This window comes from Hypomesus transpacificus, chromosome 9 (genome assembly GCF_021917145.1).
Source record: "Hypomesus transpacificus isolate Combined female chromosome 9, fHypTra1, whole genome shotgun sequence".
Lineage (NCBI taxonomy): Eukaryota > Metazoa > Chordata > Actinopteri > Osmeriformes > Osmeridae > Hypomesus > Hypomesus transpacificus.
This window is the reverse complement of record NC_061068.1, coordinates 18,858,241-18,880,843: the sequence shown is the minus strand read 5'-3', so window position 1 is coordinate 18,880,843 and position 22,603 is coordinate 18,858,241. Positions and strand designations below refer to the sequence as shown.

Here is a 22,603-nt window from a genome sequence, read left to right as displayed (position 1 = left end):
TCTCGTCTGTTACGGGCGCTTAGATTTTTTCCCGGCTTAGTCGCCGAGGGGCATTTTAGTTTTTTCCCTGATTCGTTTTCTAAATGAACCTCAGCTTGCATTCAACGGCGTCTGACTCCTTGGACAATACCTGACCGCACGATCTGACCATGGATGGAATCTGACAATGGCCAGATGAGAGCCGCGATGGTGCAACAGGGAGCGCTCCTGGGAAGCATGACTCTCCATTTGATGTGGTCGAACAGGCAGTGGAGTCCATTGCCGCACAGGTCCAACAGCTTTGACTGGCCTAGGGGGGCCCGCCTACCCTTGAACATCCAGTGGCTCCAGCCCCAGAACCCCGTCTGAGCCCTCCACCGCTATACTCCGGGGATCCTAAGACCTGTAGGGCTTTTCTGTTTCAATGTTCCATGATTTTCAACCTACTAGAGCCAAGAGTTTGCCTTTGAACGCTCCAGGGTGGCTTACGTTATCACCCTTCTTGCTGGACGGGCCCGGGATTGGGGAACTGCAGTGTGGGATGCAGGAGCACCCTTCTGCCGCACGTTTCAGGAGTTTTCACAGGCGATGCTAAAGGTCTTTGATCGCTCTCTTCATGGGAGGGAAGCTGCACATCACCTTGTGGCACTCAGGCAGAGAGAACGCACTGTCTCGGATTATGCCATTGAGTTTCGTACTCTGGCCGTGGCTTGTGGCTGGAATCCTGCGGTACAGACTGAGATCTTCTTGAATGGACTTTCGGAATACATTGAGGACGAGATCTACACGCAGTGTCTCCCGGAGGGCTTTGACGCATTAGTGGACCTTGCTCTTCAGGTAGACAACAGGCTGGTTCAGTGAGCCCGGGGACGACCGGTTCGGACTTCCCGGTGACAGGAAGAAGCCCCGTCAAAAATGGCTGCTCCAGCACGCTGAGCCTTCCACCCCTTCGGAGCTTATGCAGATCGGCCGATCCCATTTGACTACCGTTTCTCTGTTCACCTCTACCCAAGACGAGCCCCAGGATGTGTCTGCTGTTCCTTTTGGAGTACCACGACCTCTCCATGGTGTTCAGCAAGATCCGAGCCACCTCTCTACCACCTCACCGCCTGTATGACTGCGATCGATCTGCTGCCAGACACATCCCCCCCTCCCCTTGAGGTCGCCTATACTCCCTCTCTGTTCCGGAACGTAAGGCCATGGAGAAGTATGTAAAGGACTCCCTGGCAGCCGGCCTCATTCGCCCCTAGACATCCCTGGCAGGGGCGGGGTTCTTCTTTGTGGCTAAGAAAGATGGCTCCTTACGTCCCTGCATCAATTTCCGGGGCCTTAGGAATCAATAGTTCAGATAACGAATTTATCATGAAATGCCATAGGAACATTCACTTGGCTCATCCATACACAAGATACGAATAGTTTCACCATGTAGTTGTTTGTGCAATCGTTAAATATTGTACTACAAAATTTCATAAGATTCTACATCAATTTATTTATTTTTTTCGCTTTGGTACTAAACTGATCACACTTGTAACGCAGTTAGTCATTCTTTCAAAACCTGATGTAATGCTTTCAGTCAGTTGCATGTTTTCAGGCCACAATCATTGTTTCAAACACAAAATGATTGTAATATGTAATGGGAACATTTGTTTTAATCACCTAACACAACAGTATGATTTTATTTCAGTTTAGCCCTTATCAGTTCATCCAACAGCAAAGGATGAAAGATACATGTTTCAAATCGGCCTTAGAAGTGCTGAAATTAATGTTACAGGACTGTAAAATACAGATGACAGTTTCACATTTGGCAACACACTTGCATTACATAATTTCCAAAAATATCTGTGTAATCAAGTGGAGGATCAATGAACAATCATTTGGGCAAATTAGTTTATATTTTTCAGATATAATTCTAACAGGTATACTTTCTATTATGTAATTAAATGAGAACAAAACATAACATTTAGTGCACACATTACATTTGGATCAAGCCTGTCTTGAGCATTTGGCCATAGATTCTCATCCACATCACAATGAATGTTATCATTGTTCAAGCACATTGGATAAACATTTTGGCGTGACGAACCCATGCTTGACATTGGTCTACATTGATGTGATCACATGCATCATCCATGGCCTTAGGGAGGGTGGCACGCTCAAGGGACCTTCCACCTCCATGCTGGAAAAAAGGGTTGAGGAAAGGAGAGGATGGAGGCAGGTAGAGTCATGAATCGAGGATGGGCCTGAAACCATGCTTGAACTACCTGTGCGTGGTGAAAGCTGACATTGTCCCACACAATTACATAGGTGACCCCTTCACCTTGACAGGCCGGCTCAATTTCATTGAGAAACTCAATAAGATGTGCAGCATTATAGGAGCCAAGTAATGGTCTAAGTCTTATGACACCATCTTCAGATATAGCTGCGCACATGGAAGTGCTTCCTCCACGTTGTCCAGGCACTTGGACAGTGGCCCGTTGGCCGATGATGTTCCGTCCACGGCAACGAGTTTTGGCAAGGTTAAAGTCCGCTTCATCAACAAAAATGTACTTGTGATGGTTCACATCAGCGTCAAGCACCATAACCCTCTAAAAAATATATTTTGGTTAGTTCATTTTACAGTGTTGTTCCAATATACATATGACGTAAGTGATGCATCAAATAGTAACAGTAATACAATATATAGTGCTGTACCTGAACATACTAAGCCCTTAGATGTTTCACCAGGTCATTGTTTCTCTCAAAAGGCACCAGGTACATGTGTTTCATTGGTACCTGGTGCCTCTTTAAAAGGCGGGCTACTGTTGGTAGGCTGATAGATGCCACATTGAAAAAGGTGTCATTGTTCTCCTCAATTGCCTGCTTTATTTCGAACAGCCGTATATCATTCTTGGCCCTCACCATTTCCACCACTGCCAACTCTTGCTGTCGGTCAGCATACGGCCACCACTATGGGGTTTTCTGTCAATTCTAAGCATAGAACAGAGTATACAGTCAGTAGATCATACTGTAACATGTCTGATGAATTTACATGCATTACAATTTACTGTGAATGTAATATAGTATACATCCTCCACACTTACAGGTTTTCTTGGTGAAAGGTACGGATGATAGAATTGACAGTTGATCTTTTTAGATTTGGATCAACTAATCTGGCAGCTTCTGCCATAGTAAGGCCTCGGTTCACCACATGATCAATGATGATGGCCTGGACTTCAATAGAGACAACAGTTTTGCCTCCCCCTTTTGACCCAACCCTTTGATGGGCCCCATGACCACCTCTCTGACCTCTCTGTTGGTGCCAATGTCCACTTCTTTTACCTCTATTGGTGCCCATGCCCGCCTCTCTGACGGATCCCTTGTCCACAAGCTCTTCCTTTTGCTTGCTGTCTATCCTGCTCTATGTTGAAAGAAATCGCCAGTGTTTACACCCCCACTTTTATATCTAATGACCAATTGTGGTTACCCCAATCTGAAATCAATTAGCAATAACGAATATTCATCATGTGTGGTTAATTTATATGTTTGTACAAAAACACATTTTATTTCTTTAGTTCTCAAAATCGATATACTGTTTATTGCTAAAATGAAAATATATAGGTTTACCAAACGGTTCAGTGATTAACCATTAAGATCAGTTGGACAGTTATGTCAGTTTTTTCAATACCTTTAACAGGTTTCCTAAACTCTTAACACAGTTAGCACAACATTCATCTGTGTTGGCTGTACAATTAACACATTTCTTGTTGCTTTGACACAAAATGCATAGAGTAAACACAAATCTTAAATGCTTGAACTTATTTTACACAAAAGCTCAACCAAGACCAAAACAATCGATTTTTACTGCCCAATTTACCGATGCTTTCACACTGTCAGCAAAACAGATAACATGATGTTCAAAACCTAAATTATTGGCTAAAGTCAAAGTGAACGGCTGTTTATATTGTGAATTAAAACACAAATATATCCCCTGTATTTTATTCCCTTGCTACTGAGAAACAGCTGAAGTTAATCAAGTACTGTAAATCACAGCTGATTCCCAAGTAGGGAGTCAGGTGGCTGAGCAGTTAGGGAATCGGGCTAGTAATCTGAAGGTTGCCGGATCGATTCCCCGCCGTGCCAAATTACGTTGTGTCCTTGGGCAAGGCAATTGCACGACCATATGGTAAAGACAGCAAAGAGGACCCTTTTTGGGCTGATCTGGTGTGGAAAAAGAACAATATAGAGCAGGGGTGTCGAGCTCCGGTCCTCGAGGGCCGCTGTCCTGCATGTTTTAGATGTTTCCCTGATCCAGCTCACCTGATTCGAATGAATGGTCGTTATAACAACCCTTTTAATTGAATCAGGTGTGTTGGAGCATGGAAACATCTAAAACATGCAGGACAGCGGCCCTCGAGGACCGGAGTTCGACACCCCTGATATAGAGCAACACGAAGAAAGTAAGAATGCAGTAAGGCCTTTACAAGGGAGAGGAAGACAAGTACCAGGACAAGGGAGAGGAATGGGACAAGGGAGAGGGAGAGGAGTTAGAATGTGTGGTGGCGCTCAGAAAAGGGCCAGAGCTAGGGTAATACTGTAAATGGAAGCTATATTGCACATTTCTTGCAGTAATGTCCTGTTGCAAATGAAACCTCGACTGCAGCAATTATGTTTCTGTCTTTTTTTCAATACAGTAACCGTACATTCTATAAAGCTACTGAGATGGGTCATTCATTTTTTGTTCTGAATTTATGCAGCAAAAGAAACAAAATGCACGCATTTACAAAACTCAACAAAACAAAAATTTCGAGAGGCTTCAAAAGAAACTGCATTGCAAACACAATCTATAATCCATATACTGTGAGACCTGACACATACCTGCATAAATGAATGCAGTTTCTGTAATTCCATCTGATGTTAGTATTTTTTATGACATTGTGCTATGATTGACAATGTTCATGTGAAAAGAGAACGTGTGTTAGTGGTTGGTACACATGGTATCATGTTTGGTGTATTTTTGTGTTTGAGACAGTGTTTGAGTTTAGTTTACAATGTGTGATTTTGAGCATGAAATTAACAGTTTTGCCAATTGTGTGTGGTAGGTGTGTTGGTGCGTTAATAGTTTAGAAAACTTGTTTAAGGTATTGAGAACTGTCATAGCGATTGTAAAAAACTGTAAAAAGGGCTATACAAATACTGTACATTTGATTGGAGTTACAGTAACCATCACAACTTAGTACTGTCAACAAAAAACAAAGAAAAAACAAAATAAACCTGGTGTGCTGGATCTAGCCTTAAAAAGAAACTCCACACCTATGTCACCAAATGCCATTTCCATTGCCTGTAGGTGATGTACCCCGGTATATGGGTTTCGGTCATAGACCTTTCACCGCCACACAAAGAAAAACTCTTCAATTGGGTTGAGAAAAGGACTGTATGGTGGAAGGCAAACATTTACAGTAAAAAATGCTGGTTGATGTTGAACTACTCTTGTACACCACAGTGAAAGCTGACATTGTCCTAAACCACCATTAGAAATAAGTGTGAACAATTTTGAGTCATTGTGTTTTACAGATGACAACTGTGTTGTAGTTGTGTTTACTGTTTGCTGCCTGTGTTTACCATTTTGCAGCACAAGTGCATCACAGTGCCAAATGTTTTTAGTGAATGAGAATGTGTTTCGAGTTTTGCCAAAACGGTGTCTGATTTGACAAATTGGTTTAGTTCACTGAACATTTGATTCGGGGAATGGGGTTTAGTGTTTGAGCAATTGTGGGAAAACTGTAACCTAAATGATGTACAAGAAGTCAAAATAAATACAACATTAAAGAGAGATATTAGTGTTTAAAATTGTCCATCCATCCATCAGTTTATTTCTAGGTATATATAAAGCAATATAGTACGAGTGCGAGTGGGGCTGTTGAGGAATATACCACTGGTGGTGTTCGGCCGCAGCCACGAGGCCGGAGGCCTGAATGTTTCATCGCGGAGTGATTTATTATTGGAGTGGAAAGTCAGTGGGTTGTTTTATGGCGTGGGGCACTAATTTCACGCCATATTGTTGTTGGATAATTCAACTCATGGAACGTCTCTCGTCCAATCAGAAACAGCTTTTTAAGTCGGATTATTTATTTTTTTGATAATATATGTCATATAGCTATATCCCCAGCGGGTCTTTGGGTACACCACGTTCGTCCTGTTCAGTCAAAACAAGCTAATTTACTATGATGTCATAAAGGTTGTTTAGCAACAAGCCTGTCCCGGATTCACCAGTCTGAATCGACGGGTTCTATGACGTCATAATGTCTCTCATCTCTATAAATTCCGGCAAATTCAGCGGCAGAGCTCACTAGTGTTTTGGAACTCGACAGAACTTTTTCTGGTCGACGATTCATGGAACATGGATTACAAAAGACCTACTGCTCAGACCAGGACTTGACCTCAAGACATCACTTGACCAGGGGTGGTTGTTGACATCACTGAGATCCTACATCATATCTACAACCTTCTCCCCGCAGCTGCCTGATCTACAGTAGCACGATGGGAGCCGGCTCCAGCTGTGAACCTCACAGGTAAGACCGATGATGTCATGTGTGTTCAGTGTCCATAGCTTTCATTGCTGGATGAAAATCTACATTCAAGTTCAGCGTTATCGACTGGCTAGCTCTCGACACACTCGTTAAGAATTTGAAGAAAATGTAGGCTAGATATACAAGTATAAAACGTTGTCACAGAATGTGTACCTTAATATGTAGACAACACCTAGATCAAAACAGTCCGTCTTGAAAATGTAGAAAGTGGAAAAGACTATTCGACTACACTTATGGTTTAAGAGCGTGTTATGAATTTAAATGTAAAAGTTAGAGGCTGCAGTTTGGTGCATGCAATATGAGGTGTAATATCGGATGAGTTCCATTTGTTGCTGCAGCAAAATCTTCTTTATCAAATTAACAGAAGAAACGGTCTTGATCGATGGGGTTCACGATTCGATAGTATCACAACACTGGTTGTACAATACAATACGTATCACGATATTTAGAACATATTAAATGGAACTGAAATTCAATTACAGTTTTTCTCAATTGCTAAGACACATTTCTTGAATTTGTACTGTGTTTTTTCCAAACTCTAAACACACATCTTCATACTTACACTGTTTGGGCAAACCCTTGACTTTTGACCCAAAATCAAACACAGCAGTCAAAACCATAATATTTGTTAGTACTGTAAGTCAAAAAAACGAATTCATTACTGTAAATTGTAAGTAGGGGAACAAAGATTAAGAAAACAAGGAAATAAGCATTTTCACCTGGGTAACAGGTCTTGAGTACGCTACAGTACTGTTCATTCCATGGCTTGGAGAAAGGTTGTTCTGTCATAGGGATTTCTGTCATAGTGTGGCATGGATCTCATTTGAGATTGTTGTTCTTCTTACTCTTCCTCTGCCTCTTCCTCTCCCTTATCCCCACCTCCTCTCATTCGGACAATTCTGCCTCTTCCTATGATACCGTGTTTCCACAATTTGTAAAACAAATTTATTGAAATAGTCACCCATTTTCTCAAAACTGTAAACACAAAACCAAATGTTTTAACTCAATTTCCAAAACCTCTGATTTCTGGCAAAATCAAACAGTCGCCCTGAAACCCATTTAACTTGTGCTCAAAATCAAACTATGCTGTCAGATCATAAATACAGCAAATCAATATATAAACACTATGGAGCAATCATTAGACACAACACAAAAAAATAAACAGAGAAAACAGCATCCAGACCCTAAAGACAATTGTGTTTACGTATACACAGTAAATGCATTTACGTAGCAATAAAGAACATTTATTTTTGATTTTGAAACACTGGATTTTGGTGTTTCAACACCCATTGTCACTTTCCTGATGTATGACTATCATTAGCCTGTGTTCTGCTCCTCTCTCTCACCTCCAGTCTCTGGAGGAGGGGATCCTTCACTAAATTGCTCCTCCCAAGGTTTCTTCCATTATTTCTCCTCTAGTGAGTCTTTCCCTGTGTTCCTTGACGGTTGAGGTTGGCTATGGGGCATTTTCTATCGGCGTATGTGAAGCCCTCTGTGACATTGCTTGTAAAAAGGGCTATACAAATACTGTACGACATTGCTTGTAAAAAGGGCTATACAAATACTGTACGACATTGCTTGTAAAAAGGGCTATACAAATACTGTACATTTAAGTTTGATTTGAAAATATTACAGTAACCATCACAACTTACCACTGTCAACCAAGAACTAAGAAAAACGGGGTAAAAACCCTCTGGTGTGCTGGATCCAGCCTTGAAAACACTCCACACCTATGTCACCACAGGCCCATTCCATTGCCTTGAGGAGATTTACCCTGGTATATGGGTTTCGGTCATAGACCTTCCACCACCACAGAGAAAAACTCTTCAATTGGGTTGAGAAAAGGGCTGTATGGTGGAAGTCAAATATTTACAGTAAACAATGCTGGTTGATGTTGAACTATTCTTGTATACGGACACCACGGTGAAAGCTGACATCCCAAACCACCATTAGAAAATGTGTGAACAATTTTGAGTCATTGTGTTTTACAGTTTTACTGTGTTGTAGTTGTGTTTACTGTTTGCCGCCTGTGTTTACCATTTTGCAGCACAAGTGCATCACAGTGCAAAATGTTTTTAGTGAATGAGAATGTGTTCCGAGTTTTGCCAAAAGAGTGTCTGATTTGACCAATTGGTTTACTTTACTAAACATTTGATTCAGAGAATGGGGTTTAGTGTTTGAGCAACTGTGAAAAACTGTTCAAGCGATTTCTGTGAATGCAATGAATGCACGCATGACGCAGGTGCAGAGAAGGTTGCGTGCTGGTAGCTCAACCAATAGGATCAAACCGACGTCATATTGTAAAAATATTGCCATAACTCTACGATACATATTGTGTAAAAATGTTGTATTGCAATATATTGTTCCACGGTATATTGTTACACCCCTGTTATAACAGTTTTTTTGTTTTTGTTTTCTAGTTTGTTTCCAAAGAGGAAAGTAACATTGTCATTGGTTGGACTTGACGACGCGGGAAAGACGTCATTAGTTCAAATTATTACAGGTTAGTAAACTGATTGACAGTCCTTTTCAGCATGTGTAACAGCACCAGTGCCGACTGACTTTTTGGTTTTATGGGGGTCAGATGGCTGAGCGGTTAGGGAATCGGGCTATTAATCGGAAGGTTGCTGGTTCAATTCCCGGCTGTGCTAAGATGACGTTGTGTCCTTGGGCAAGGCACACATCCTATTTGCCTCGGGGAGAATGTCCCTGTAATTAGCTATAAGTCGCTCTGGATAAGAGCGTCTGCTAAATGTAAATGTTACTCCTGCAGCAGAGCAGAGATCCTCTCCTGGTGTTTCTGAGGCAGAGCTGACTCTCGCAGGTGTGTCTGAGGCAGAGCTGACTCTGGCAGGCTACCAGCTGACCCTGCTGGACCTGCCCGGGGATCCTGGTCTCAGGACCCTGTGGGCAGACTACTACCACCGGTGCCATGGCCTGGTGTTTGTGGTGGACTCTGCCAATAAGAGTCGGTTTAAGGAGAACGAAACTGTCTTCAGTCAGACACTCACACACCCTCATCTGACTGGGAAGCCTGTTCTTCTGTGAGTATGCTAGTAAAGCAGACTGTGTTTGCACAATGTTTACATCCAGTGACATTAACTCTCTCTCCCTCTCTCTCTGTCCGTCTTTCTCTCTCTGTCTCTCAGGATGTTGAACAAGCAGGACCACCAGAGGGCTTTCAGCCGGGGGAGATTGGAACAGTGTCTCTCAGTAGGAAGCATTGTCGAACGGTCTGAGTGCTCGTGCACAGTAATAGTGAGTGCCTTTCTCCAAAGTTGTGGTTTGTTCGAGTCCTGAGAGCTCATTTGGGTTTTGTTTCCTCAAAGGCATTTCCAAACCCCCCTTACTCACCACGTAAAACATTGATTTCTGTCATAAATCATAGAGGTAGCCACCCCCACCTCTTGTTTGACGACACATCTGCACAGTCTAGATATCTCAGATCTACAATGTGTTCCCGGTCTTGTAGAAGTGCTCTGCTCTGCCTGACTGTCACAAATCACTGGGTAAGAAGGCCATCCATTTTGGACTACGTGGGCTCCTGCGACGGGTCTCTTCAGAGTATCAGGGCCTCTGTGAACGTGTCCAGGAGGACACAGAGAACATCAGGGCCATGGATGAGGAGACGAGGAGAGGGTCAGAGAGACTTGTGAAGATGTGAGCAGGAAGAAGGGAAAGGGGGATGGAGGCTAGGGGAAGATTGTTATACAGTCAGGATGAATAATGAACTCATATCATGTTTGCTTATAAGTAAGGAGGGGAAGAAAGACAAGTGATAGACAAGGGTTCTCTGAAGAGTGTGGTAGAAATAACATTGAAATGAGAAGACGACTTCACGTTTCTTGTGTAATGCCTGTCTTACGTGGGCGGGGGTTTCAGTGTGCCCATAGAAAATATGTAGTTTTCATTTCCAGTGAAGAAGAGCCTGAAGGAGAAATTAACGGAGAGATTTCCGAGGGAAGCGGGGAAGACTCCGTCGCCACTGACTCTCTGGAGAGCTCCAGAGAGAACGGACCACCTGAGACGACACTTCACGTACTGAAGCGAGCGGCTCACGAGGTCCAGTTCTTATCCTCTGCCACTCGGACGGACTCATCCTCTGCAAAGCTGGGCTCATCCTCAGCGGAGCTGGGCTCATCCTCAGCGGAGCTGGGCTCATCCTCACCGGAGCTGGGCGAGCTGTTTGTGAATGGCATTCTCAACCGGCTGAGGGAGTCCTCTCCTTCTGAAAGCCAGCTCACGTGTGACTTTCACCAGACGGAGCCCGCCCTGGCAACTTCTCCCGAGCTGACCCGTCCGATCGTCATCCGCGAACCCACCGCGACCTCCGAGGACGGTGCCGGCTTTACCCGCCAGGATGTGAAACAGGAGGCTACAGCGATCGTGGAGGCCTTTTTGAATGACATCCAGGCCCTCTCTGAAACAGCAGGAGGGCCCAGCGCTGAGCCCCAGGCTCTGCTGTTCGCCTGTAGGCTGATCGATGAACTACAGAGAAAGATCGGTCGTTTCTACGTTCAGCCGCCTCCAGACCAGGCCACGTCGGAGGGGGAGGCGAGCCCAGAACGGACGGACTCTCCTGCCTCTGTGGCCGCAAGGAGAGGATCCAGCAGCCCGACTCTGGCCAAGAAAAGTCCGATTCTGGAGCGCATTCGGGGTCATAGGTGGACCCCTGTCCAAACCCAAGGTCAGAGGTCAAAGGTCATTGAGTTTGAACAGGTCACGCTGCCCGGCACCCCGATCAACGAGAACATCGTTTTCGACAGTTGTCCGATCGTCAGACGCACAACTATCGACACGGGGGACGACGACGACCTTCCGGAGGAGTCCGTTGATGGAGGCAGTAGGACCATAAGTCGGGTGGTCGACTCGCTCCTGGGCAGCGTGAAGTCGGACCATCGTCTGCTAGCGCCCTCAGATCCCAGACTCGACCCTGCCAGGCTCGGGGACTTGTCCAGAAACCTGCTGGACCAGCTGAACGCCCTCCTGACCGCACACAACAAGCTGCTGCAGCTGCAAACCCAGGCTGGGGAGAGGAGGAGCTTCTCAGACACGGTGCTGATTAAGCACCACGGTATCCACGGCAACCCTCAGCCAGAGACGGCCGTCCCTTCTGAGTTGGTGTACGGCTTCGCTGAGCGGTCAGTGAGACGCCTGCTTCTCCCCTTCCTGCAGGAGCCCGTCTGCAGCCTCACAACCTCCAGCTGCTCCTCCTCCCAGGATTCCTCGGAGATCTTCCAGCAAGCCGTGAGTCTCCTCTCCACGGTCATGGTGGACCAGGTGATTGAAAACCTGTCTGGGAGCTCCCAGTCCTCCACCACAGGTCCGGGAGTCCAGGAGTCTGAGTTCTCCACTGTGGGACAGGACCAGGGAGAGAGTGCTCTCCTTCAGGTGGACAAGAAGAAGAAGAAGAAGAAGAAGAACCACAGACACACTGACGCACAGACATCTCCACACCATGACTTTATCTGTAAGTACAGACTACACAGGGTCTAAGATGGGACCAGGGTTGTTACACAGGCTTTGCATAGACATTCACACACACACAAACAAGACCAGAAACTCATAGACACTCTACCTCCTGTCCCCAGCACCCAACACCGTGTCTCCAGGTGTGTCTCCAGGTGTCTCCCAGACCCAGACAGGGCCTGTCTCTGGCTCCCAGCCTGTGTCGCAGACCCGGACAGGGCGTGTCTCTGGCTCCAAGCTCCAGGACAAACCGGCCAAGCGCTCCGTTTTTGCCAAGGCCTTGTCCTCCCTCAGGAAAGGCCTGTGCAACGTCTTCAAGAAGAAGACCAAGTCTGCCCAGTGAGATGGATAATGGTATAATTTGGCATCTTTGTACTAAGTTAGTACCTCACCTACCCTCCTCCTCTGTGTGTGTGTATGTACTAATAATCAATGTTCCCAATGTTGTTTTCCTCAGGACCAGATCTTGCTGCTGCTGAAGCAGCCTGTGAGAAGTATGTGTTGGTAAAGGCCAGAAAGCGTTCAACAGATTTTCACGCCTCCTCTCCCGCACTGCTCCTCTCAGGGTGATTAAAGGTGGCACCACAGGTCTCTGAGTCTGGTGGGGCAAAAATTTACCCAATAAATAAATAAGTAATTTGGAACTAGTCTGCTCAATGTCTGAACATAATCTATTACTGTCAGCTGCAACAAAAGGTCAGTTGAAACTTAATAAGGCAAGGCGTTGCCTGACAAAATGTTGTAAAAAGCTCTTAACAGAATATTCGTAAGTTTACTGTTGTACGGTTGGTTTGAGCCGCTGTAAAGTATTTGCCGACCAGAAGATAGCAACACAGCTGCTTTGTTTATTCTCTGTGCGATCTCAGGGCAGAGACTCTATAACCCAGGGGTTCTCAACATTTTTGGGGCCGGGGACACCCTACAGGGGTGAACATTTTCTAAGGACCCTCCCCCATATATTGTAACACCCATTCAGCATACTCTTTGTGCTCTTAGCTGGACACAATATGCTTGTTATATTGGTGCAATTTAAGTTCTGTTGTGAAACAGTCCTCCCTAATTAAAGAGCAATCCTTACGGATTGCTGCTCTTAGATGAGAGCTTCACCAGAGATAGGCCTGATTCTAGCATGCTGGATGTTCGTACTGAAACTATTCTACGGTCAATGGAGGATGATAAATCCTCAGGTGTTCTATTATGTAGTGAAGAGTAGAAGAGTGCAGTCTGAGGTGAGAAGTGAGCCACCGTGTTCTGCTGTAGCTGCTATACAACGAACCAGCCTGCTACTCTAGATGAAATCCTTAGAGTGGTTGCCAGGCAGGATAAGAGATAAACCGAACATACTGTAGACCCAGAACTCAGCCCCGGTACACAGAGGATGGGCAGCCTATGTGTTTTAAGTTCCAGGGAGACAGCCACATTGCCAGGAAGTGTACTCATATAAGAAGGGGGGGAAACACCCGTGTCACAGTCAGTTCCGGACAACAAGAACCCTCGGTTTTCTACGAGCCAGGGAATGCGAGGGCAAGCAGTTGGCTCACGTAGTACAGGTCGACTCTTGGAACGGGCAGTTGGCAAATGTCCAGCGGTTGATTTCAAAATCAGAGGGGTGACAGTGTCATACTTATTGGATACTGGTATTCAGGTCTGTACAATGACAGAGTTTTTTCAAGGATCATCTGTCTGGGGAGGACAAGGATGTGTTGTCTACATTGGGGTGGTTAAAGATCACTGCCACTAACGAGGGAGATTCAACTAATCGTGTGAGATGCGGTAGATAGTGAGGTTATCTTATCTTAATACTGCATCTCACAGGGGCAAGTGTGCAACCGCTCATGAATCCATCCATCAACGGAGTGCAGTTTGTGAAACAAATGTACTTTTGTACAAAAGGCTGTGATGTTCTTAGATGAGACAGTAGCAGTTGTGGCTGGTTCCTTTTGCAGGGAACTTACCGCAAGGCCCTACGCTCACTGCTCAACTCCTACCAAAACACAACGTTGAACTCCAAACGACCCACCCTTGGGTCGCTACAATATACAGTGCCCTCCAAAAGTATTGGAACAGTGAGGCGAATTCCTTTATTTTTGCTGTAGACTGAAAACATTTGGGCTTGACATCAAATAATGAACGTGAGACCAGAGATCAACGTTTCAGCTTTTATTTCCAGGTATTTACATCAGGATCTGATGCACAACTAAGAAAATATCACATTTTGTTTGAATCCACCCATTTGTCATGTGAGCAAAAGTATTGGAACAGATATACTTAAAACATATTTAAGTGAATAAGACTTAATATTTAGTTGCAAATCCTTTGCTTTCAATAACTGCAGCAAGTCTGTGACCCATTGACGTCACCAAACTTTTGCATTCTTCCTTTTTGATGCTTTCCCAGGCTTTCACTGTAGCCTCTTTCAGTTGTTGTTTGTTTTGTGGGGTTCCTCCCTTCAGTCTCCTCTTAAGCAGGTAAAATGCATGCTCTATAGGGTTTAAGTCTGGAGATTGACTTGGCCAGTCTAATACCTTCCATTTCTTGCCCCTGATGAACTCCTTTGTTGTTTTGGCAGTGTGTTTTGGGTCGTTATCTTGCTGCATGATGAAGGCTCTGCCAATCAGTTTGGTTGCATCTTTCCTTAAATTGGCAGACAAAATGTTTCTGTAGACTTCCGAGTTCATTTTGCTGCTGCCATCATGTGTTACATCCTCAATGAAGATTAATGAGCCCGTCCTAGAAGAAGCCATGCAAGCCCAAGCCATGACATTACCTCCACCGTGTTTCACAGATGAGCTTGTGTGTTTAAGATCATGAGCAGTTCCTTTCTTTCTCCAAACTTTAGCCTTTCCATCACTTTGGTAAAAGTTAATCTTTGTCTCATCAGTCCATAAAACTTTGTCCCAGAATTTTTGAGGTTCATCTCTGTACTTTTTGGCAAATTCCAGCCTGGCCTTCCTATTCTTCTTGCTAATGAGTGGTTTGCATCTTCTGGTGTAGCCCTTGTACTTTTGTTCATGAAGTCTTCTGCGAACAGTAGATAGTGATACCTTCACTCCTGCCATCTGGAGGTTGTTGCTGATCTCACTAACAGTTGTTTTAGGGTCTTTCTTTACAGCTCTCACAATGTTTCTGTCATCAACTGCTGATGTTTTCCTTGGTCTACCTGTTCGACGTCTGTTACTTAGTACACCAGTAGTTTTCTTCTTCTTCAGGACATTCCAAATGGTTGTACTGGCTATGGCCAATGTTTCTGCAATGGCTCTGATTGATTTTCCATCTTCTCTAAGACTCACAATTGCTTGTTTTTCACCCAAAGACAGCGCTCCGGTTTTCATGTTGTTTTCACCTCTGAATACAGTCTGCATAGACAAAACCTATCTTACCCAATCTGAACCTGAGTGTAGACATTCAGTGGTATTTATTGATTGAATAATGTATGTAATAGGACACACCTGGGCAACAAAACACACCTGTCAGTCATATGTTCCAATACTTTTGCTCACGTGACAAATGGGTGGGTTTGAACAAAAAGGTGATATTTTCTAATTTGTGCATCAGATCCTGATGTAAATACCTGGAAATAAAAGCTGAAACGTTGATCTCTGGTTTCACATTCATCGTTTGATGTCAAGCCCAAATGTTTTCAGTCTACAGCAAAAATAAAGGAATTGGCCTCACTGTTCCAATACTTTTGGAGGGCACTGTATATGGGGGCTCGTTAGTTTCAGTGGTTCTCAACCCTGTCCTGAGGGACCCCGTTCCCTGCTTGTTTTAGATATTTCCCTGCTCCAACACACCTGATTCAAACGCATGTTACCAGGCTTCTACAGAGTTAGATAACGACCCTTTTATTTGAATCAGGTGTGTTGGAGCAGGGAAACATCTAAAACATGCAGGACAGGGGGTCCCTCAGGACAGGGTTGAGAACCACTGAAACTAACGAGCCCCCATATATATTGTAGCGACCCAAGGGTGGGTCGTTTGTTGACTTGCGCTGTTGGCGCAAAGGATTGTGGGTGATGTATTTTCATACTTATTTCATGTTTAACTAATGTATTGTGCATGTTTGAGTTGAGTGTTGTGGTTCTGTTCATTAGGTTCGTCAGTGGATGATGTTAGTGAATACAAGTTGTGTTGTTGTTACCCTAACTGTGAACTGTATGTAATTGAACCACTTGTTGTTGGCATTCATATGTAATTGATAATAACATTCTAAAGCCTGTAGTCGAGCGGTGTATGGGACGCAGGTCAATAAGTCATCCTCTCTGTGTTACATCTCAAATCATCGACTCCTAAATAGAAAGATAGTGATGCCAGAAGAGGGTGGCACAACCACATGGGATCGATAAAGAAATCACAGATCTCGAATAGATAATTGAGCTGATGCGGCTTCACCTGGAGAGAAGGCGAAGATGGAGTGTTCTGGGGGTCCCCGCCCCGCGTGCCACAGCCTTGTCGCCCCCAAGAGGTCGGGAGTGGAACCACAGACCACACAGCCGTGGCTGTGAACATCCAACCTGATCTGCCTGGGGCGTCTCCACAGGTGAAGGATGGGGCCAACCTGCCCTGTTCCACTGCCATGCCCAGAACACCAGCGAAGGTGCCCAAGTACAAGACAGTGAGAGACACTCCTGGAGCCATATGTCGCCCAGTTCCAGCTGGCAGTTTGGCACGGTGGTTGGGGTAGCGAGGAAACTGCCACTCATCTGGCCCTGGCGCAAGAGTGGAATGCGCTACAGGTGCTCCTGGACCTGACCCCTGTGGAACAACGGAACCTCGAAATCTTGACCGGGGCCCTGGAGAGACGGTTCGGGCGGCAATCCTTCCCTGACCAGAGTAGGGACAGGCCAGTCAGCTGTCGCCGCCGGGAGGGAGGGAGTCTGGGCACTTTCGCCGCGGACATCCAGCTGTACGCCCGCCATGACTATCCAACATTTGACGCCGCCGCATGAGGGGAGCTGGCTCTCCATGCATTCCAGAAGGGGCTTATGCCAGAGCAGCTACGCCAGCATGTGCGCCTCACCATGCCCAGAACCCTTGAGGGGGCTCTTCAAGAAGCTGTACGGGCAGAGGCGGTGCTCTGCACTTAGGCTGTCCCACGGCTGAGACCCTGTGTCCCTTCCACACGTCAGGGCCGTCGACTGTGATGAAGAGGGTGAGGAGGACAAGCTGGTTTGTCAGGTGCAGTTTTAGCGGCGGCCAGCCTCAGCTGGGAACTGTCGACCTCGATCCACTCTTCGGTGCTATCGTTGTGATGAACTTGTTGGCTTGATGGCCAACCCTGCCAAGCTCTAGTAGACACAGGGTCTACGATCTCACTGGTGCGTCCTGGTGTCCTTCCAGGAACCATGGAGACGCTCTCCAGAGCATGGGCAAAAAAAGTCTGACACAAAGTATAATTAGTAAGTATAAGTTTAATTAGTAAGTATTCTTAAGTATTTAAAGTATACTATTATCATGGTACTTAAAGTATATTAGCAGTGCACTTATTTATATACTATTTGTGTACTAAGTAAACTGAATTGACCCACTTTTTAGGTAATTTAGTACTTTAAAGTACACTTGTAGTGTATTTGAGGTTTACTTTTGAATACTGTAAAGTAGCCTGTGTAGTGCACTTTCAGTTCATGAAGTATACTTCCTAAAGTACCTCAAAGTATACTTTGCAATACTTTCAAGTGCACTTTCAATTAATGTAAGTACTTCAAGAACTAAACTTTATAAATGTAATAATTATAATATAATTATAATAATTATTAGTATATGAGTATAGGGCTTTCAAAATGTTTTGGCAGTAATTAAGGTTACAGTTTCAGTGCCAAAAAAGATTCAATGTGCAATGCATAACAGATTTTCCTAGACACGAATAGGCTATTTAGAATATACACGTTTTTTTACCTGAAATGTACTTTAAAAGTGTTTTGACTGTTTTTGCTGTATAATAATAGAAAAGGTACATCCTACTCCAGAAGAAATGTATAGCATTTTCTGTTTCTAAGCAAGTATATCAAAAGTGAACTATTTTCAAAGCATACATAAGTATATCAAAAGTGAACTAAGTGTACTATCCATATTTTAGTATACTTATACTTTAATATACTTATTTTTTTTTCAAGGGTGGTGACGGTGACAGGGGAAGGCCCCTACTAAGAGGAAGAAGCAGCTGCGGATCCAGGCTCGGAACCAGGAGGTGGGACACGAGTTCTGGCTCGCTAACATCCAGGACTCGTGCATTATCGGCCTGGACCTGCTGTGCCATTGGGGTGCCTGTGTTGATGTCCCGAGGGCAGCCATCACCCTTGGTGGGGAGACTGTGGCGCTCCAGGCCGGCCAGGACAAGAATACGAAGGTCAGAGACCAGTGTTATCGCCCAACTGGTTTCCACGCTAACTGGTTCCCCAGCTGTGCGTTCACCTATCAGTCTTCCTCTTTCAGCAGATTCGTCACAAATTCTCAAACATGTTACTGGGGATTTTCAAGTCGGATCTCATATTTGCTGTGGCGAATATGAAAGTATAGGCTACGTGCGCACTAAATTGCATCCATTCACGACAAAATAAATGGAGACAAGCCTGATGGAGTTTGGAGGAGGCTGGTAGCAGAGCTGAGCCTGGGGTCCTGAGAGGACAAGTGTGGATTACTGGGATGCACAGGAATGAATGATGACGTGAAGGGTGCATGCATATTTACCAGGCATTGAACTCGGAGTGTGGCCGAGAGTCCTAGTGGGTCAATTGTAACTTGTTTAATTGTAACATGTTTAACTACATGCTCTTATGGTTCTTCCCTTTGGCACTTATTTTGGTTGTTCACAATATGTGCTTCATGTTTTGGCTACTCGCAATGTTTTGGGGCTATCTTGTTGTTATTATCAGTGACCTATGCACTTTGTAAAGCACTCTCTTGGAAGTCACTTTGGATAAAAGCGTCTGCTAAATGAATACATGTAAATGTCACGGCCGAGCAAGAGCTCAAGCAGCCTGGATAGATGACAGGGGGAAGCAGGGTGGGAGCGTGACAAGAACATGCTGGCACAAGGACAGAGGAAAGGGAGACTTGATGCAGAACTCGTGATTGAAAACGGGGACTTGGGTTGCATTCCTCCGTGCTTTAGCTCGGCTGGTGTTGCTGCATGTACTCTTCCTTCCTCCAGAGTGCATGCAGGACAATAGAGTCCTGCCCCAATGGTGGCTTCCCAACACAGAGCCAATGGAACCAAAGGCTGCATGTTGTACACTATATCTAAAGAGAAGCATGAAGCATATTGGTAATACATTTCTAACAGAACTTAAGTTTGTACTTACCCAGTCGTCATGCTCCTTTATTTATTTCTGAACTTTGGCTTGCAGTCCCTCATGCTCAGCAAAGCTCTGACAAATCCTCTAGATATAACACAAGTCTTCTTTGTCAATTTATCAATGATACCTTAAATGCATATGTTCCTTTCTCCGACAATAAATTCAAACCTAGTTCAGTGATCAGTCTGCAAGCTATTTCCATCCTCAACCGAGTGATAGCTTCCTCATCAGTCAGGAAATCCAGGCCCCCGCCAAAATGAGCTCTGAAAACTCGTTGTCGTCATCTGCCGCTTATCCGGGGGTTGGGTCGTGGGGGCAGCAACCTAAGCAGGGAGGCCCAGACTTCCCTCTCCCCGGCCACTTCCACCAGCTCTTCCTGGGGACCCCGAGGCATTCCCAGGCCAGCCGAGAGACATAGCTCTGCAAACTACACAAGACAAGTACAATCAATAACATTCAATAGCTGTATTCAACAAAGGGTCCGATTTTCTCATACCTGGCAGACAAATGCTCCACAGGATGTTGAGTCTTGCTGACATGGATGGCTTATTGTATCACAAGCCCATCGTGAGATGTGGACATTTGTGTCTCATGAAAGCTCTATAGAACAGCAAAATTGTTGCTACTTTTTATGATATTACCGCTGGTTTATGACATGCCTTGTCATATTCCTGCATTTGTTGATGTGGTCAGGGGTTTCACCTAAGGGGTCCATGTAATTAACCCTTTGCTGCTTTGAAAAGATGACCTTTACAAGACGTGAAATCATGTTAAGAGGATGATTATAAACTTTTACATCAAGCACACCCATATGAACCACCCATGGTTCTATATGTTGCTCCTTGGTAGTGCATGTAAATTCTCACCACAAGAGTCCAGTGATGTTTGTCAAATACTGGTCCTATCAGTACATCATATGGCATTGGGTCAAGCTGAAAATGAACACTCATAATAGAAATACTCATCTTGGTTAATCCCCTGTTAAGGATCATCCTTGCTACATTGCTGTGATTTGGAAGGAGTCAACAAGAAAAGCCCTGCTTTCAGGTGGATCTTGCTTCCCAATTACGGCATGAATGAATGCATACCAAACCTTCAGTGGAAATTGTTGTTACATTTCCCATCAAATATTTCCAAGCATGTAAATGAAAAGGCTTTAAGTAGCTTGCATTTACCTCACTCTCTACCTCCTTTCCGGGGGCCAGATTCTGCAGGTCAGCGGCAAATATTTTGAACGGCTCAACTTTGCTCCAGAGCACACCTTGCCGTTGACCTGACCAGATTTCAGCATTTACTGAAAATTACAAGACAGAGTTGTTTACAAAAGCCTCAATGGTAATTGAAAGCAGCATCAATTTCCTTAGAATCCCAAGTCCTACTGTGGGACATGACACTCCTGCATGTATTCAGTATGTTGCCGCTAGAAATAAATTGCATCTATACTTACATTCCTTAGGAGTGACTGACATTGAGGGTCTGTTGTCAGTTGAGTCGACCATCTTGCTGAGATCAGAGGACAAGGGGCTGTTCGTGGACTAGGTGTGAAAGTGGGGGATTGGGGAACTGTAACACAGCTGAAAGGGCTAAGCTGTGGTTCTGGAGGAGGATTGGAAGCAGTGGCAATCCATTTGGCTGGGATGCGTGTCTGTGGTACCACAGACTTTTTTTAGGTGGTCAATGTTGATCTTTTCCATGATCTTTCCTTTATGGTTTTTTAGATCAGCACTTTTGTCGTCGATTTTTGATATTTCAAATGGACCCAGTAAGTCTGACAAATTTTCACCCCTTTCTCTGTTCCTGACGAATGTTCTTTCTCAGAACTTTATCCCCCACCATAAAGCTGTCATCTTCCCCCTTCGAAAGCTTCCTCTTCCGCACATTCTCTTGTCCCTCTTTAAACGTTCCCTCCACCCTAGGGTAGACATCTTCCAGGTTAGATATCCGGCTGCAAAGATCTTCATTCTCCACTAGTACATTTAAGTCCTCATCACTTATCTGTAACATCGGTGTAGAAAAATTAAAACAAGCACACATTATAGCAGATACATAGATATGGTTGCCATCATACCTGCCGCGATGGATAACGGGCCTCTCTTCCTTACATAAAAAAATACGGTGAATACTTGGTGGTCATTTGCTTCTTTGTCCGTAGTCCAAACACTGTAGGTTTGATGTACTTGTCCCAGTCGCTTGGGTGGTCCTGCATCTTTTTTTTCAAAGCCCTGAAATTGGAAAACATAGTTATTCCTTACAATAATACATACAAATATCAGATGATGTAGGTTATATTGGAAAAAAGCATGATTTACCCCTGAATGGTGCCTTTGAGCTTTTCAATCAAACCATTTGTTTGTGTGTGTTATGGTGCACTCAAGCTTCTGACAATACCAAGCTTTTCACACAAGTCCAAGTTGATCTAGAATATGCATTGGATATGAACATAAAAAAAGTACAAAGTCTGCGACACCATCGTGTTTCCCCCCTAGTGTTGCTGTGTACAAAAGTAGAATGTCATATCTCAGAATTCAACTTACTTTGTTGACAAATTCTTTGCCCTGGTCAGTGAGGATTCGTTTGGATGCGTCATACTTAAGAATAAGAAATCCATAATACAATCCATGACTTTCTCTGCCTTTTTGGTTTTTAATGGATATACTTCGATCCATTTGGTGAAGTAGTCCACCATCACACACGTGTATTGGTTTCCAGTATTGGAGCGCTTAAGTTTCCCAACAAGCTCAAAGGGCTCCGACACCTTCAATGCAAGCAAAGGTGTAAAACAGGTTTTACAACCTGATCCTGGGCCTCCCTGGCCTGCATGTTTCGAATGTTTCACAGCTCCAAGACACATTCAAAAACGAATTCAAACATGTTAAAATGAATGAGATCATTCACCTCTATGGGTTTGTACTGGGTTTTCTCCTTGATAGAGGTCCTCTTTTTCTGACACATGACATTGGGCAATCTAACAAAGTACAACATTTGACAACACACATGAAATATAAATGCCACATATTTTCATGGGCTCCACAGAAATATGGATGAATGACCCCCTCACCCATTTAGTGATGTCTGCCTTCATCCCAGGCCAGTAATACCATAGATGAATGGCATGCAAGATTTTGTCTACTCCACAGTGAGCCCCACTGGCATGAAACTCTACAAAGAGATCATTGGCCTCCTGTGCAGTGAGAACAACCTTTGCAAGGCGATGTTGCTGTTCATCTTGCTTCCTGTGGCACTGGTAATAGAGTTCACCATCTATAGGGAAACATTGCCTTAAACATACATTTC

The 22,603-nt window shown here is 44.5% G+C and overlaps 2 long non-coding RNA genes across 2 annotated transcripts; both read right to left on the bottom strand.

The window, feature by feature from the left end:
• Positions 1 to 1,620: 1,620 nt before the first annotated feature.
• On the bottom strand, positions 1,621 to 8,344 carry LOC124471256. The gene is made up of 3 exons (XR_006956502.1): positions 8,198 to 8,344; positions 2,671 to 2,946; positions 1,621 to 2,564 (listed from the first exon to the last, which is right to left on the bottom strand). It is a non-coding gene; the product is annotated as an uncharacterized LOC124471256 (long non-coding RNA).
• A 12,073-nt stretch (positions 8,345 to 20,417) lies between these two features.
• LOC124471473 lies at positions 20,418 to 22,040 on the bottom strand. Its single transcript, XR_006956544.1, has 4 exons — positions 21,844 to 22,040; positions 21,378 to 21,531; positions 20,757 to 21,304; positions 20,418 to 20,603 (listed from the first exon to the last, which is right to left on the bottom strand). It is a non-coding gene; the product is annotated as an uncharacterized LOC124471473 (long non-coding RNA).
• Between the last annotated feature and the right edge of the window lie 563 nt (positions 22,041 to 22,603).